Source organism: Amblyomma maculatum, chromosome 9, assembly GCF_055883805.1.
Source record: "Amblyomma maculatum isolate TAMU_Amacu chromosome 9, ASM5588380v1, whole genome shotgun sequence".
Classification (NCBI taxonomy): Eukaryota; Metazoa; Arthropoda; class Arachnida; order Ixodida; family Ixodidae; genus Amblyomma; species Amblyomma maculatum.
The window spans coordinates 93856061-93870833 of NC_139352.1; the positions used below are offsets into that span (position 1 = coordinate 93856061).

A 14773-nucleotide genomic window follows, 5' to 3' on the forward strand; every position below is an offset into this window, starting at 1 on the left:
TTCAGTAGGGTTTTCTTCGCGCCTTGGTGGCCTCCCATCAACCCATCATGTGCCAGCTTGAGAATAGCTGATCTGTACTTTTGGGGCACAACAACTTGAGTGTACTCCCCGCCCGACTCGGCGACGTATTTCCTTTGAAGGACGCCGTTAGCAATGAAAAACTGGTGGCTACCCTTTCCTTTCTTCGCTTGCGGCGGGCCTACGCGATCGAAACACGAGCGTAGGGTCGCGTCATTTTCTTGCTCTTGAACCAACTCTTCGCGGCATACACTAGGGAGGCCTTGCAGGACTTTAAGCTTTTTCAGCGTTTTATCCCTGCACGCCTGCGCTCTAGTCACTACCGGACAAGCTTCAACGGCATCCGAAATGGGTGCGGGGCTCTCGGTGTCAGGCGCTAGCTCTTCAACTTTTACTGCAGTGGACTTCGTAGTCTCGCTTTCTGTTGTCTTGTGCCAGTTCGGATCGGGGTCGTCTGCTGGCCTAGCACCTTCCACATTTCCCAGCACCAAATCGTACAAGGGATTCTCCATACACTTAGCGAGAAGTCGTCCCTGAAAGTACGGGGTGTCGACATCGACCCAAGCTTCTGGGAGCATTAGGACTGAGCGGTCAAGTAGGTAAACTGGAGACTTCGTATCGGTGATATCTTCTTTCCGTACTAAGTCCTTTCTTACCACCACCGTGTTGCAGCCTGTGTCTCTCAGGACTCGGACTGTCTGGCCTCCGATCATGCCGGCTACGACAGGTAAGCATTCCCTGACGGCGCATTCTTTACTGGTGAACCCAGCGTTGATGACGGGGATCTTCCCTCCATCCTTAAGTTCGAGGTATCCGTTCTCAACACATACTGCAGCGGACTCCCGATTTTCTTCTCTCTGTTTCGGGGCCCCATTTGCCCAGCATCTCCAGCTTGGATGACCTGGTTTTCCGCATTTGTGGCATTTCTTGGGCGGTCCCGATCCGTCGGATGGGGCGGCCCGGCAATTTTCGGGGCGGTGTCCCGTGCGTGAACAAATAAAACATTTCTTTTCATCGCTGCTCTTCGCATCCGATGATTGAAGCAAAGTTTCCCTTCTCTCGGTCGTCTTGGAGACGGCGTTTTCTGCCTTATTCTTCGGGGTGCTTCGCTTTCCGAAGTTTGACTAGCCATGGGCCTCCATATACTTTTCTGCCCTTGCTACTGTTTCAGAGAAGGATGTGTCCTTCTTTTCTTTCAAAAACATTTGTAGCGGAGTGGCGCAGTTAGAAAGGAACTGTTCCTTTAGAATCAGGTCAAAGAGATCTGCGTACTCTTTCTTTGTGTCCGACAGCTCTATCCATCTGTCTAGGAAGTTCTGAAGACGCGTCACGAACTGTGAACACGTTTCCTCGTTCCGGGGACTAGCAGACCTGAATTTTCCTCTGAACCCTTCCTCTGTCATACGGAAGCGAATCATGAGTGCCTGCCGGAGCTTGTTGTAGTCCAAGCACTCGGACGCAGACATGCGACTAAAAACGCTGAGCGCTTCGCCGCTTAAACATAGACTAAGGGCTGTAGCCCACTGGTCGCGAGGCCAATTCTGACTCTCAGCGACGCGCTCGAAACGCATGAGGTAAGCGTCAAGGTCGTCCCTGCCCTCATTAAAAACCGGCATCAGCTTGTGCGGGCTTATGCGTTCGGGCCGAGCAGCTTGACTCTCCCCCGTTTCTGACCTTGACTCTCCGGTGCTGTTAGCGTCAGTTGCCGGATTATTAGGTAGGTCTCGTCGGAGCATCAGTAACTCCTTTTCTTTCTCCATCTCCGCCATCCGGAGTTTAGATTCTAGTTCTGCCTCCTCTTTCCGCCGCGTACGTTCCTCATTGCGTTCTTCTCTGCGACGAGCTCGCTCCTGATCTACCCATTTGAGCAGCTCTTGACCCTCAAAGCCAAAAGTTCGGCCATACTCAACAAGCCGTTCTAACTCTGCATCAGCCATGTTAGGTGGAAAGCGTTATGCAGTGCTAGGATACAACACTAAAAAAATTGCACCTACTCCTCTCTCCCTCACCGACACTTGGTTGACCAGTCCTGTTCGCGGACGCCAATTATGTCACAAACCCCCGCCTTTACGGTCACAAGAGGTGCGGGATCCTCTTTACGATTACTCGTCGTTCCTCTATGAGGGTTGTGAACACATTTAAAAGTTAGGCCGGTCAACCCGTGAAGCACGTGTGTCGGTGTGTGATTGAGGAATAAGTACAAATAGGGCACTTTCTTTCATAAACAATTGAAGGTTTATAAATAGCAGACCAAAATTACACTGATAATAATAGAGTACAATGAAAGAGAATACAACGCCACGACAAGATATTGATAAAGACGAAGAAATAAATGATAAGAGAAAAAAAAAATAACCCGACAATGAACAAAACACTGTGATAAAAATATGAAGACTATAAAGATAATAAAGCAGGTATTTCAGATATTATAAGTATGAGCAAAAGTTACATAAGAACACAGCGTAAAATACTACTAAGTCAGGTCAAAAGTTAACAAAGCGAAAATAATGTTCGATTGAACAACAGTCCGAAATTCTCACGTCTTTCTTGTTTGCTGAGGCGTCGAAGGCTGTGTTGCTCGGTAGCGGCGGCCGTACAGGTGCAGAGGACGATGCGTCGATCGCGGGCCCGAAGAACACAATACGCTTTCGGAGCACCGCGGAGTGGCCGGAAGTTTGAATCTTCCCAAACGCACTGGTGAGGGCGTTCTGCTGTCGGTTATTTTATACCCTCGGCCGACTACGCAGCAGCCGCGTCAAGGACAGGCGGTCACTGCCCCATCGGCTTGTCGAATCTTGTCCAGAGGAGCGACGGAGTCCCGTGAATTTCGCTCTATATTCCAGCCATAAGCTCCCGCATCTTCCGCTGTATAATAGGTGAGGCAGCTTGTGACATTATGTTACGCGCAACCCACCTTGAGAGTGTTCGACAGCGCGACCCTCCTCTACAGCGTCGGATTGGGAGCATTCTGTGTTATCGCGAGTTGGGTTTAGTTTGGTTTATAGGTTTTAACGTTCCAAAGCGACTCAGACTATGAAAGGCGGCGTAGTAAATGACTCCAGAAATTTCGGCTACCTGGGGTTCTTAAACGTGCACTGATGTCGCACAGCTAATGGACGCCACTACGTTTTGCCCAGAGTGTCAAGCTAAAGTGATATAACAGAAGCGGTGGAAGCTTTGTGATAAATCTTTTAAGCTGCCCGCAACGTCAAACCTGCCAATTCAAGGCCTACTTAAAATAATCAGGAACCGTATTACCGCGTGCCTCTCTGCGACCGAGGAAAACGAGGACAAAGTTTAGTGTAGTTTGTGATGTCAGACTGATGCTTTCAGTGTCTTCTGCCTTGCACTGTTTACATTTTCTCAGTGCCATCTTGCGACTGAATCAGAACGGCACTGAGTCCAAAATTACTGACATCGGTATGACTATCCGTGGCAACATGTTCATCAAAATGGGCAAGTATCAGGGTGGCCTGCTGCCTCCGGCGCAGCCAAAGAAACATGTCTCCGGTAAGAAGCGTAATAGGCTCGGAAATCACTGAAATATTCTCAGCGAAACGCCTTTAATAGGCACACAATCCCAAAAACCTTTTAACGGATTTTTTGCCGGTTAGGCGCGGGAATTTTTCTACAGCAACAGTCTTCTAGGGATCTGGTTTCACTCCCTCAGCACTAATAACATGGCCAGGAAATCGGAGCTCCTGGAATCGGAAATGGCATTTCTCTGGTTTTATTGTCAATCGAGATGAACGCAGTGCCTGTATGACCATTCGCAGCCGGTCTAGATGTTCCCCGAAACTAGCCGCGAAAATGACATCGTCGAGATACACAGGCATGCTTGTCATTTCACTCAAGAGAGAATGGTGTCAATCATTCATTGAAAGGTTGCTGGCGCCAAAAGGAGCTCGAAACGAAGCCCTTTAAATTCATAAAAGCCATCTAGGTGATGAATGCTATTTTCTCTCTGTCCCTTTCGTCCACTTCTATCTACAAGTAGCCATTCTTGAGGTCAAGCGACGATATATATTTGGCATTGTGTAACCGGTCCAATCCGTCGCCAATCGCGGGAGCGGGTATACGTAGCGTTTTGCACCTCATTTACCTTCCCATAATCGACGAAGAAACGCAAGGTGTATTTTTTCTGCACTAACACCACAGGTGAAGCCCAGGGACTAGTAAACGGCAGCACCACGTCGTCGGTAAGCATTTACTGCACCTGGCTTCGAATAGCGTCTTACTCTGTGGACGAAACGCGGTATAGGTGTTGGGATATAGGCTGGGTCTTTGCGTAGACCATAATGCGGTGTTTGGCTACTGGAATGCACCCAACTTTCGAAGACGTTGCAAAGCATCCAGCAAAACCCTGAAGGAGCTCGAGGCGTCGTCGCCGCTCAGCCACCGAGAAACTATTAATGTCTACAGGAGATATATCGTGTGCATCGGATTTTTCTGGCCACTGTGGCACCAGAGTAGAGACCTTCGCTGGCTCAATAAAGGCGGCGATATACGCGATGGCCGTTCCCTTCGCAATGTGCTGAAACTCGGTCCCGAAATTCGTAATCAAGAGTGTTGCACAATTGGCCCGCAAGCGAACAAGCCCTCTGCAACGCAGATCACTTTCTGAAGAAGCAGGCTAATGTTCCTCCCTGCCATTACGTGGCGGTCACGTGGTGAGTCGCTTTCTACCAAAGCCATGATGTGCATCGTGGCGGAACCGTAACGTCGGCAGCTGTAATGCGCAAGGCAGGCATTGATGAACCGCTGGCGTCGGATCTAGCAATGGCTTGGTTCGGGGAAAACGTCACACGTGATTCTGGCAAATTAATTATCGCACCGCTAGCTTCTAAGAGGTCCAAGCCGACTATGACGTCTCGTGAACAATGAAGAAAAACAACAAAGTCGCCAGCGTAAACAAATCCGTCAATTACAGCTCTTACAGTGCGTCTGCCAGCAAGCAAAGTATCCCCCAATCATGCGAATCTGAGGCCCAGTACACTCCGTTAAAACTTCCTTCAGTTTCTTTGCTAGGGAACTGCTCATAACTGAAAAGTCCACTCCCGCATCAACTAACGCGATAATGATAAAATCGTCGATAGCAGCCAATATGCCCAAAGCTGCGCACCTAGGTTCATACTTTCATGGCCCAGTCCGATAGGCGTTACCCCGTAAGAAGCGTGATGGGGGATGTTCGGCAGTTCGGTCGTCAACGGCCTCACCTCTGCAGGCCTTTGCATCGCCTTCTCTCCCATCAGCGAACGTCACGACAAGCGGGTAAGCGATAAGGTGTCAGCTACTGAATCTGCGCGTACAGGCTTGGGTAAAGTGACGAGATGACATCATGTGACTCGACTCAGATTCGCGCTCGCACCTTCATTTGCTGGTACGTGACATAGGCTGCTGCGGTGCGCAAGCCTTGCCAATATCTCAGTGGCGACGGGCAAGCTCGCTGCAACCATCGCCAACATTTCAACCTGCCGCTGCAACTGCACCATCGGGTCACGGCCGCAGCTGATTTCATTCGCTCAAACCACGACTGAGAGCACCACAATCGTGGCGCTCAAATGCGCTAGTCACGTGGTGTTATTTTATTTCGCGGGCTTTCTTTTAAGCCTGGAAAAAAAGATACACGTGAGACTTTATCGCAATTAATGGATTGGAGCGTCTGAAGAGGCTCTACAACTTTCTAATTCACATTTTGGTCTAAGGTGAATTTCAGCAAGTTAGAAAAATTAACGTAATTAGCTAATTAAGTAACTACAATAGAAAACATTTCCTGTGATGCAAAAGGAAGCTGGCAGTTGTACGCAACTGGTTTTTCATTGACATATCTCAAATATATTATTTTGTAACTCTTGGTTCAAGTTAGCTGGGACACCCGGTAATACCGTGATTGTAAACGAGCAAGCCCAACCCTCCACTCGTCTGGCGCACTTTCTTCTCCTCGACCATATTTGGATCAGCTCGTGTAAAAAGGTGGATCATGTCCTCGTAATACATTATAATACGCTCGTTCGGGGCTTGGGAGCGAGATCGCAGTGCAGACTCCGCACGCTCCCTTCGGTCACTGGCGGTGTAGGTCGCCAACAGCTGGCTAAGGAGGAGGTCCCATAATGGTAGCACCATTTCGTGGTTTAGGAGCTACGTCCGCGCTGAATATTCGAGAGCGAAGTAGACATTATGCAGCTTCCTTTGCTCATCCCAGCCGTTGTAGTTGGCGACACGTTCTAATTGAGTCAGCCAGTCTTCAGCGTCCCCATTAAGCTCGCCATGGATAGACGATGGCGTTCGGGACTGGAGGACGACGAACTGATGGGGTGAGCCCTCTCTGTTAGCCACAGTGTTCGCATTCCGTTCGTGCATGGTGGCCACAAGTGTCCAGAGCAAGGACCCAAAATTGGGCAACTGACCTTTCAGGTGGCGGCTCAAACTGCGGTGCACCGGGGTCAATTCCGTGTTGACACTCGGCTGCCCTTGAGAGGTGCAACTCAGCAAAAGGGGAATCATACCCCGCACCTTCACCAGAAAATGTAACCGGTACAAGTCAGAATATACTGAATGGTCAGTCTGGCACCACACACTACACTCAAATTCGTCTTCGTTTTCCTCGGTCGAAGAGAGGCATGCGGCATTATGAAGAGAAAATAAAAGGACCGTTATAAGATGTATATCAGACAGAGCCAACAGCCACTGACACCAAGGAAAGCATAAGAGTTTTTCCCTCTCCTAATCAATGTAAAATAATAATCTAATAATGGGTATATGGAATAGAAAGTAACTGAGCAGTACCGCGGTCGGCAGAGCAGCGGAGACGAAATTCCAAGATCGTGCGTTTAGATCCCACTAATGGCATAGATAAATGTGTTCTTCTAATCTTTAATCAATTGTCTTTATGATTACGATATTATAGCACATTAATCAATGCAAAAGATATCCTGTGTGTTTTTATTAGTTTGGGGCTATTGGCTCCATTTGATATGTATATCATAATTAGCCCCTCAGTTTTACTTTTTCCCATGAAAAATATCGTGTTGCGACGTTGTGAAGGATACACTGCAAGCTCAGAGGCTTTTTGCCAATGCGCTACGCTCTAGGTTCCGCCCGTTTGTGGCAATATCGCATCTAGCTCGTTGCTTTTATTCAGAGCCGCATGGAGTTGTTGGTAATTATAACTCAGCGCAATAAACCGCTTTATTCCGTACGGCCAGACGCAGCGCTGATAACGACAGGTGAAAGCAATAAGAGGGAACAGCCGCTGTTATAAGCGCGGTTATTTTTGTTTTCTTCGTTTATCTTTTTGTTGCTGACAGCAACTCTCTATTTTCTCCCCTAGCTTCTTCACTTCTTTCTCCTGTCGCCGCCCATTTCCATTTTCTCATTTTTCTTTCCTGGACTCCTCTATCGCTGGCCCTGGACGGACTTCAGCCACGCGTGAGCTCGGGTGTGCGCCATATATCGGCTTAACAAAGCTTGAAGATGGGCTAGATGGCGCATTGCAACTTGACGAAAGGTAACAGCGCACAGGAAGACACACAGTCGAGTAAACACGACGCAGAACACAGGATAGCGCGTGTCCTGTGTCGTCTTCACTCGAGTGTGTGTCTTCCTGTGCGCTTTTACCTTTCGTCAAATTGTTATATCGGCATACGCCGCAAAAACTTACTCCCACGTCTGGTGGCGTACCCACATCGAAACGCAAATAAAACAATAAGTTTAGAGGCTAAGAGGTAGGAAGTGAGCCAGTTGCGGTATTGTAAAGTCGTCCGCACACTTGTCTATAGAGCACTCCAAGAAACAGCGAAAGTTTTGAGCAGAACTCTGTTGTCGAGGCAGTGACGGCAATAGACTGAATTAACATGGGTATTCTGTTTTCCTCAACTGAACTCTACCAATTATACAGCAGCTGGGAGAAAACTTCGCTTTCTTTCTTCCGCAACACACTGCTCCCGCTCTATGGACAGGTGTGTTCATGTCTGGACACAGAAAGCACAAACATGGGAAATTACATTAGTCGGCTACACCTGAACGAGCAACGCACAACCAGATAGATCAAAAACAGCTCCGCATAAGTGAACCGCACTGTTCTCTGCGGGGTCAGGACGTTAATTTTAGACGAACGAATGGCCCCTATAACTGATGATCGTAATAACTGGTACTGCCCTAAATTAATATGTTAAGAAACAGATGAGATATATTAGCTTCGGTAGAAGTGTGAAACCGTGTTGACGCAAAACTGAGGAAAGCAAGACTGGAGCACGATATTTGCGCACCTTTTCGCAATTTCACGTGCTGTCTATTTCTTTCTGTTATTGTCTTAATGCAAGAATTTGCTTGTTTGTGTAACGCGGCAACAGCCTCCATCCTATTCGCGAGTTTTTACTGTTGTTTTAAACTGCCATGCTTTCTACTGTTTTGGCCCTCCTGATCGGGCCAGCTTTTGGCCTGCAGCATAAATAAATAACAAGATATTAACCAAACCGACGACTTAGAGGGCAGGACGGGTGTTCACAATAAATATACACTTGACAAAGGCAACCTACCAGCCGCAGGAACTGATGACGGAAAATGGAGCAGACTTCATAAAAAGAAAAAACGGTAACAGTGAAACACGCAATTTAAAAACAATGCAGGTTCTAGTTTCGGGCTGAATTGTCAACATGCATAAAAGCAGAGGCACAGCTTTCCACAACCGCCTTTCAACGTCAGAGTTTGAAACTGAACTGGAGGCTTTGTTCTCTGAGGCAATGAGACCGTAACAGTCTGAAGAAGTTTGACAAATGCGATGCTAAGCCAAGCTGGAAAGAGCACCTTCAGTGGTTTTTGCATAACGTTGTTGCAACGTCGTGCCCTAATTGCCACGCTAAGCCTCGTTCCGACTTCCATATATGTGAGGGTGGAAGGGTCGAAGAGGTTAAGGGAGGCACAAAAGGCCATTCAGCGCATTGCTTATTCTGTATTCAAGTTGCTTGCCCACACGGGCAACCAATAAATTTTAAAAGCAGGTTCAAATTACTTGAAAGCTTGATGGGCAATAACGGTGCAACCAGAGGCTTTCATTATATTTCTACATACCACATTTATGTAACCGCGCACATCGTAAGGTGACAAAAGTGGGCTAACCTCCACCTGAAAGGCCATCGTAGAGAGGTTGAAGGCGTCCAATACATAGGCCGTGAAGAGCAGACCAAGAAGAGCAGCAGCAAAGGCCGAAGGTGGGAGGCAGCGCCGTGTGCGGCGCCACAGAAGGATACCTACAATGACCTGCGTAATGGCGAAAAAGAAAATTGGGCCCCTACAGCCGCCAACACACTGCTCTTATTATAAGAAAGTTCATAGATGTAAGTAAAACTAAATTCGCAGTAAGGTCCTGGAGGACCCACTAGATTTCACCTAACAAGGCGCGTTGCCCAACTGAACACGTGACAACAGTGTAAGGGCGCTTTCTTTTAATCTGCAAGAAGGAATTAGACAAACGAAAGAACTGAGTGGAATACAGCGAACAGAAGCACAACTATTACTACAGTGAACGCCTTATTTTGTTGTTGGATAAATAAAAATGTGATTGTTCCCTCATATAACCTGCCTACTTCCTCGATTAGGCCCACTAAATGTTAAAGCCCATTGTTGAGAAATGTGTCCTTGTGCTCATCCATTAAACTCACCGCTGGCAGGTGACTGAGCTGAAAGAGGGAAATACCTTTCTCCACTTCCAGAGGCGAGGAGAGGGGAGTACGAAAACAGAGCGAGCCGACGACTGTTGGGAGGCAAAGCGAAGAGAAGGTGTCGCGACCCTGCACGTGCCAATAAAGAGGTCGCTAAAACGCTTTTCATGACGACTTTCTCTTGCAGTTGGTCCAATTCACTGATGACGTTCATATATGAAAGTTTTGTCTGACTTCGCGAATCCGGCGACCTGATGTGCTGAGACGTGGCGCTAGTAGCGCTACCGAAACTGCACTGTCATTGCCAGTGTTCTTAAGGCAGCCATAGCCTCTCTGAAAAACATGCATCTCCGATCAACTAGCCGAGCCATGTTCAAGTTTATTATAATGGTGATGCTTTTCAGCGCTGCCGCTATTCATACGCTGCAGTTTTGTGTCGTGTACAATTTTCGCAAAATTCCGTAAGCACTCTTATGGCAGCTGGCGCTGCTGTACCAAAGGGAATATCTTTGAAAACAATACTTATACCGCGTTCCACTGTTCTACGACCGCTCAGCCTGAAGTTCAGGTATGAGATACACATCTACACTTCATTTGCGCTCTAATGGGCCACCAGGTGCATTCATCAAAAGAAAGAACTACGATTCGCATTCTAACTCCCAATACGTCCCACCTATATTGTAAATACGTCCTATGGAAAAGCTGTTCAGTGCGCGCTACGCCCTTGTCTCACCCCTGTGTGTAGTGGAAAGAGACATGGGATGGCTTGAACATGTCTTCAAGGGCATGTGTCGGTAACCCTCCAACCACGGGCTCTACAAGCGCGCAATAGAGGCATATTATGTAATATCTAAACTCTAACGTTGTTTCTCTGCCTTGGCGTTCCAGTTGATCAAAGGTTTTCAAGTTACAAATATATCCGTGGATTCTCAGATACTGTAGACCGTAGAGTGATGGTGGTCTTCCTGCCATGATCAAAACAGCACTCTTTGTTTTTCCAAGTCAGAAGTTCAAAATAATTCTTGAGCGCGTATACAACACAAGTAATCGTCTGCACATCACTATCAAGATGATCGTAGAAGCTACATTGCTATCACAGTTGTGTTTCTCAAAGCATGCCCATGAGTCATATATCAAAAAACAATAAAAAAAAAACCGTCAAACTCACCAGAGAGATCGCCGTGGAGAGGTCAGATCCACCTTCACGGAGTGCAGATGTGCTCATGCAATCGGATCCTTCTGTGTTTTCCAGCACCAAGCAGGCTTTACTTATTGCCAATACAGCGGAGATAACCAGCAATGCCTAAAGAGTAAATTGCAAATCACCTTAAGTTATTCATTAAAGGATTCATTTACAATAATCACAACAACATAGGGGCACATTAAGCGAACGGGCACCTTTAAAATTGCTTTGGTTGCAAAGACCCTTCAACGTCTTACAGTGCGAAATCAATATTGCCGCGAAACCTTCAAAACTGTATTTGTTATTTTTTAGCAGCCGCCGGCATGTGGCTTTATCACTGTGATTACGGCACGAGTATCAATTCCGTATTCTTTGTTTGTGAATGCTCAATGTCACGACATGCACCTTTATCAGTTTCTTCGTCCCGCAAGATGCGCCGAGATATGTCTCGAAGATTCCAACCAGTCGCGCATGTTTCTAAAATGTTCCAGGCTGTGCTAGTAACAGTTTTTGACGTTATCTAGATACTTCTGAGCCGCCTTTAAATTGAGAGTTGATGTGTGCGACAAGCATTTTTTGTTCGACGATCGACGAGCGCGTTTGTTGCTATCGCCGTCGCCGAGTTGCTTAGTTATTTAGCGGGCGCAAGTCAGCCCAATAAAGAGTTAATTTCAGTACTCTCAAGCCTGTGTCTTATTTTCGTGTCTACGGTCTCGTCACCACTACGTGACAATATACGTGGCAATACGTGATCACTACGGGGTAAACCAGAAAGACAACCTAAGATCTTTGGTCTTAAAGTCGCTTCTCTCTGTGTTTGCTAAAGGTAACCAAATTAAGCTACGCCGACCTAATGCTTCCGTATATTATATTAAATGTGCGAACGTTAAAGGGGTCGTGAAACGTTTTCCGGAAATTTTGCACGGCTTGGTTAAATGGAATCCTTGTCCTGCATCATATAATATACCTCGATTCGTTTCATCGCCCGCGTTGATTTAATAGCGACAAAAACAGAATTTCGGTTTCCTAGCGCGCGTCCTCCTCAACTCAACAGAGTACGTCATAGCGCTAAGCCAATGAGAAGCTCCCGTTGCCGGAGCCTGCTGAGCCAAAGTTGACCAAGCTCGGTGTATTTTAGAAGTTCTAATTGTGCCCTACTCTACGCTCACACAGGGTTTTTTAATATGGCCGACGCCTAGGTTCCTCCGTGGGTACCAGCGTCGCTGTGCTACTATAGTGAACTAGAATATAGTCGCTACTGTTAAAACATGGTTACATCGTGGGCTTTGAGCCTTACGCCGACGCAACTTTTCGGGTGCCAGGTCGGCGAAGATAGACCCTGCGAGCGACCGGTACAGTAACACTTGTGTCGAGAAGCCGCGGTAACCGCGGCACAACTCCGGCTTGCAGAAGCCCCGACCGTCAGCCTCCCGATCCCAGCCGTTTCGGAACTACGCATTGGTATGTATGTCCGAGTCTTGCAGCCTAGCCTACGTTTGACCGTTGCGAGAGTGCAATCGCTAACCGAAGCTTTCGAACAGGTGCAGCTGCGGGCGGTGCGTGCCGATGCCGACTGCTCTTGAGAGCATCTGGCGAGATCCTGGCGGCGACTACGTAGCTGAAGCAGCCTTCTGGGTGTTACAGATCATCCGCATTTACTCCAAATGCTTGTTGATCATGGACTGCTAGTCGAGAACACAAGGTAAGAACCTTGAGCGAAAGGCGACATAACTTGAACAAGCGGCCACCTGTTTTTCATTTTCTCGAGCAAGAAATGCTGTAATGAAATCTATTGCGGAAGGCAGTGTTAATAAAAGAAAGCTTCCCCTTTAACGTTACTTACTTGCGATCATCTACACTGTCTACAGTGTCGATATTGCGCCACGTTAGCACGAACACAACATCGCTGGTTTTCATATTTTTCTTGTTTTCGTAGAAGGTGCGCATGAGCATGACGTTTCACCATGCAAATTACTGGTTTGCTTAATTCCATGCACGAGTAAATGAGAAAACACGCATCATCTGATAGTGTGAACTTGCTAAATGGAAAGGGCATGCACATTGATGTGAAGTAACGGAAAAAAAAAAAAAAAAAAGAAACCGCTGTCCGGACACATTTGCTTGTTTTATTAGCCAGGTATGACCTTCAGCAAGTGCAGCACTTCAAAACATAAATACAGAAGGAATGCCACAGGAAATGCAGTAAATAAGTACAAAAGCAATCTCATTTCGGAGGACTCTGTGCTAAGTGAAATTGCATGCAGTGAAGTAGCCTGTCTCCTGCAGAAGCCGTGGGAAAATGCACTAAAAAACGACACAGAAGAGAAAAACACACAGAGCAGGACTGGCTTCTGCAGACGACAACTGTTGTTATAGCCTGTCTCCACTTGCTGCCAGAACAATCACCATACCAGCACTCAAAAGTTTTATTTGCTAGTTTTTTTTTACCCACTTGCATTAGGTGAGTGTTGTATAGTGTGCAAATATAATTAAAAAAATTGACTTCACTAATACCATCATCAACACCTTCACACAGTTAAACCTCTCCAAAATGCTTTGACACTAACATTTTACATGTGCTGAAATGTGACAACCAAAAAGAAAAAAAAAAAAGAAAGACGTTCTTCCAAAGGCCAGTACACCGAAACTTCCACAGCTTGAGTAAGTGTTGGAAATTTTACAGTTAGCAAATGAAGTTATAGAGTAGTTTTGCGGCACTTGCAGGAAGTTTGGCACGTGGCAGGTTGTGGGAAAACAACTGAGAGCCGTTGACAGAAGTGGACTTGGTAGTTTATGGCTCCTTCGAATAGAATGACTCCATGCACAGAGCTGCTTAATGTATAAGTTGCATACTTAACATCTTCGTGCTATGCGGATGATATCAGCGTGGACATTGACATCGGCCACAACACTAGTATAGAGGGTGTAAGACGACTACCAGGTTTTGTCAGTCAAAAGCTGCATTTCCTTCAGGCATTATTTTGCTGCAGTAGCAAATTATGATTGCACTGAAGTTCTAATATTGGGTGGGTCTCATTCTCTCTCAATCACCTGCAGCAGAATTCAAAGTTTGCCATACTTCCAGGGAGAATAAATTGACAGTGAAAGTTACACTGTACAGCTTCTGTTAGACGGGAATTAATTGTGCAGATGCATGAATAACTTTCAAATTTGTAAAAGACCTAAATGATATTTTCATTTTGCTATGCTGAAAAGTGAATATTGCTTTTTCTCTTGTCAACAGGAGGCACCGCTACATCTGCTACAGCCAGCTTGCGCACTGGTTTTGGGGATGCCTCGGCAGACATCACAGTAAAGTCCTCCCTATTTGTGATGCAAGCCAAATAAGGGAAAGGTTTCCATCTGACAGTTACACTGGTTTCCAGTTTGCGCAAGGTTTGTAGAGTCATCACCTTATTCATTCTGAAACAAGCCAGAAAACATGAGAAGAGAGAATTGCAGGACAGCTGGACTAATAACTGGAATTTTACTAAAGGATAGAGGCAAAAGAAGACTTGCACAGAGATGCACATGTAAAAAAGGCCCCAAAAGACTGTTGACTGATTTCTTAGCCACACACACGTCCTTAGCCTTTGCAGTATAGTGTGCCTTTGGATTTGGATCTGTGGCTTCCCTTTGGTAACGAGTGGTTCTTGACCATAAAGAATTTGCTTTTTTTAGATGATTATTTAGACCCTTTCTGCTTTCCACGCTTTCACTGCTTTGGGGGTTTTTCGTGCACGTGCATTTCTGTGCGAATCTTTTTTTGCCTCTTTCCTTCAGCAACATTTCAGTTGTTAGTAAAACTTTGTCTTGTGCTCCTCTCACGTGTTTCGTCTTCTGGCTGGTTTTAAGATGAATCAGTACCAACTCATCCAGTTGTTAGTCTTGTTGATATCACTAGCCTGACTGC

The 14773-nt window shown here is 46.6% G+C and overlaps 1 long non-coding RNA gene across 1 annotated transcript; it reads left to right on the forward strand.

The window, feature by feature from the left end:
- Window positions 1-12060: 12060 nt before the first annotated feature.
- Window positions 12061-14539, forward strand: LOC146179758 (uncharacterized). The gene is made up of 3 exons (XR_014700761.1): window positions 12061-12321; window positions 12402-12562; window positions 14105-14539. It is a non-coding gene; the product is annotated as an uncharacterized LOC146179758 (long non-coding RNA).
- Window positions 14540-14773: the final 234 nt, after the last annotated feature.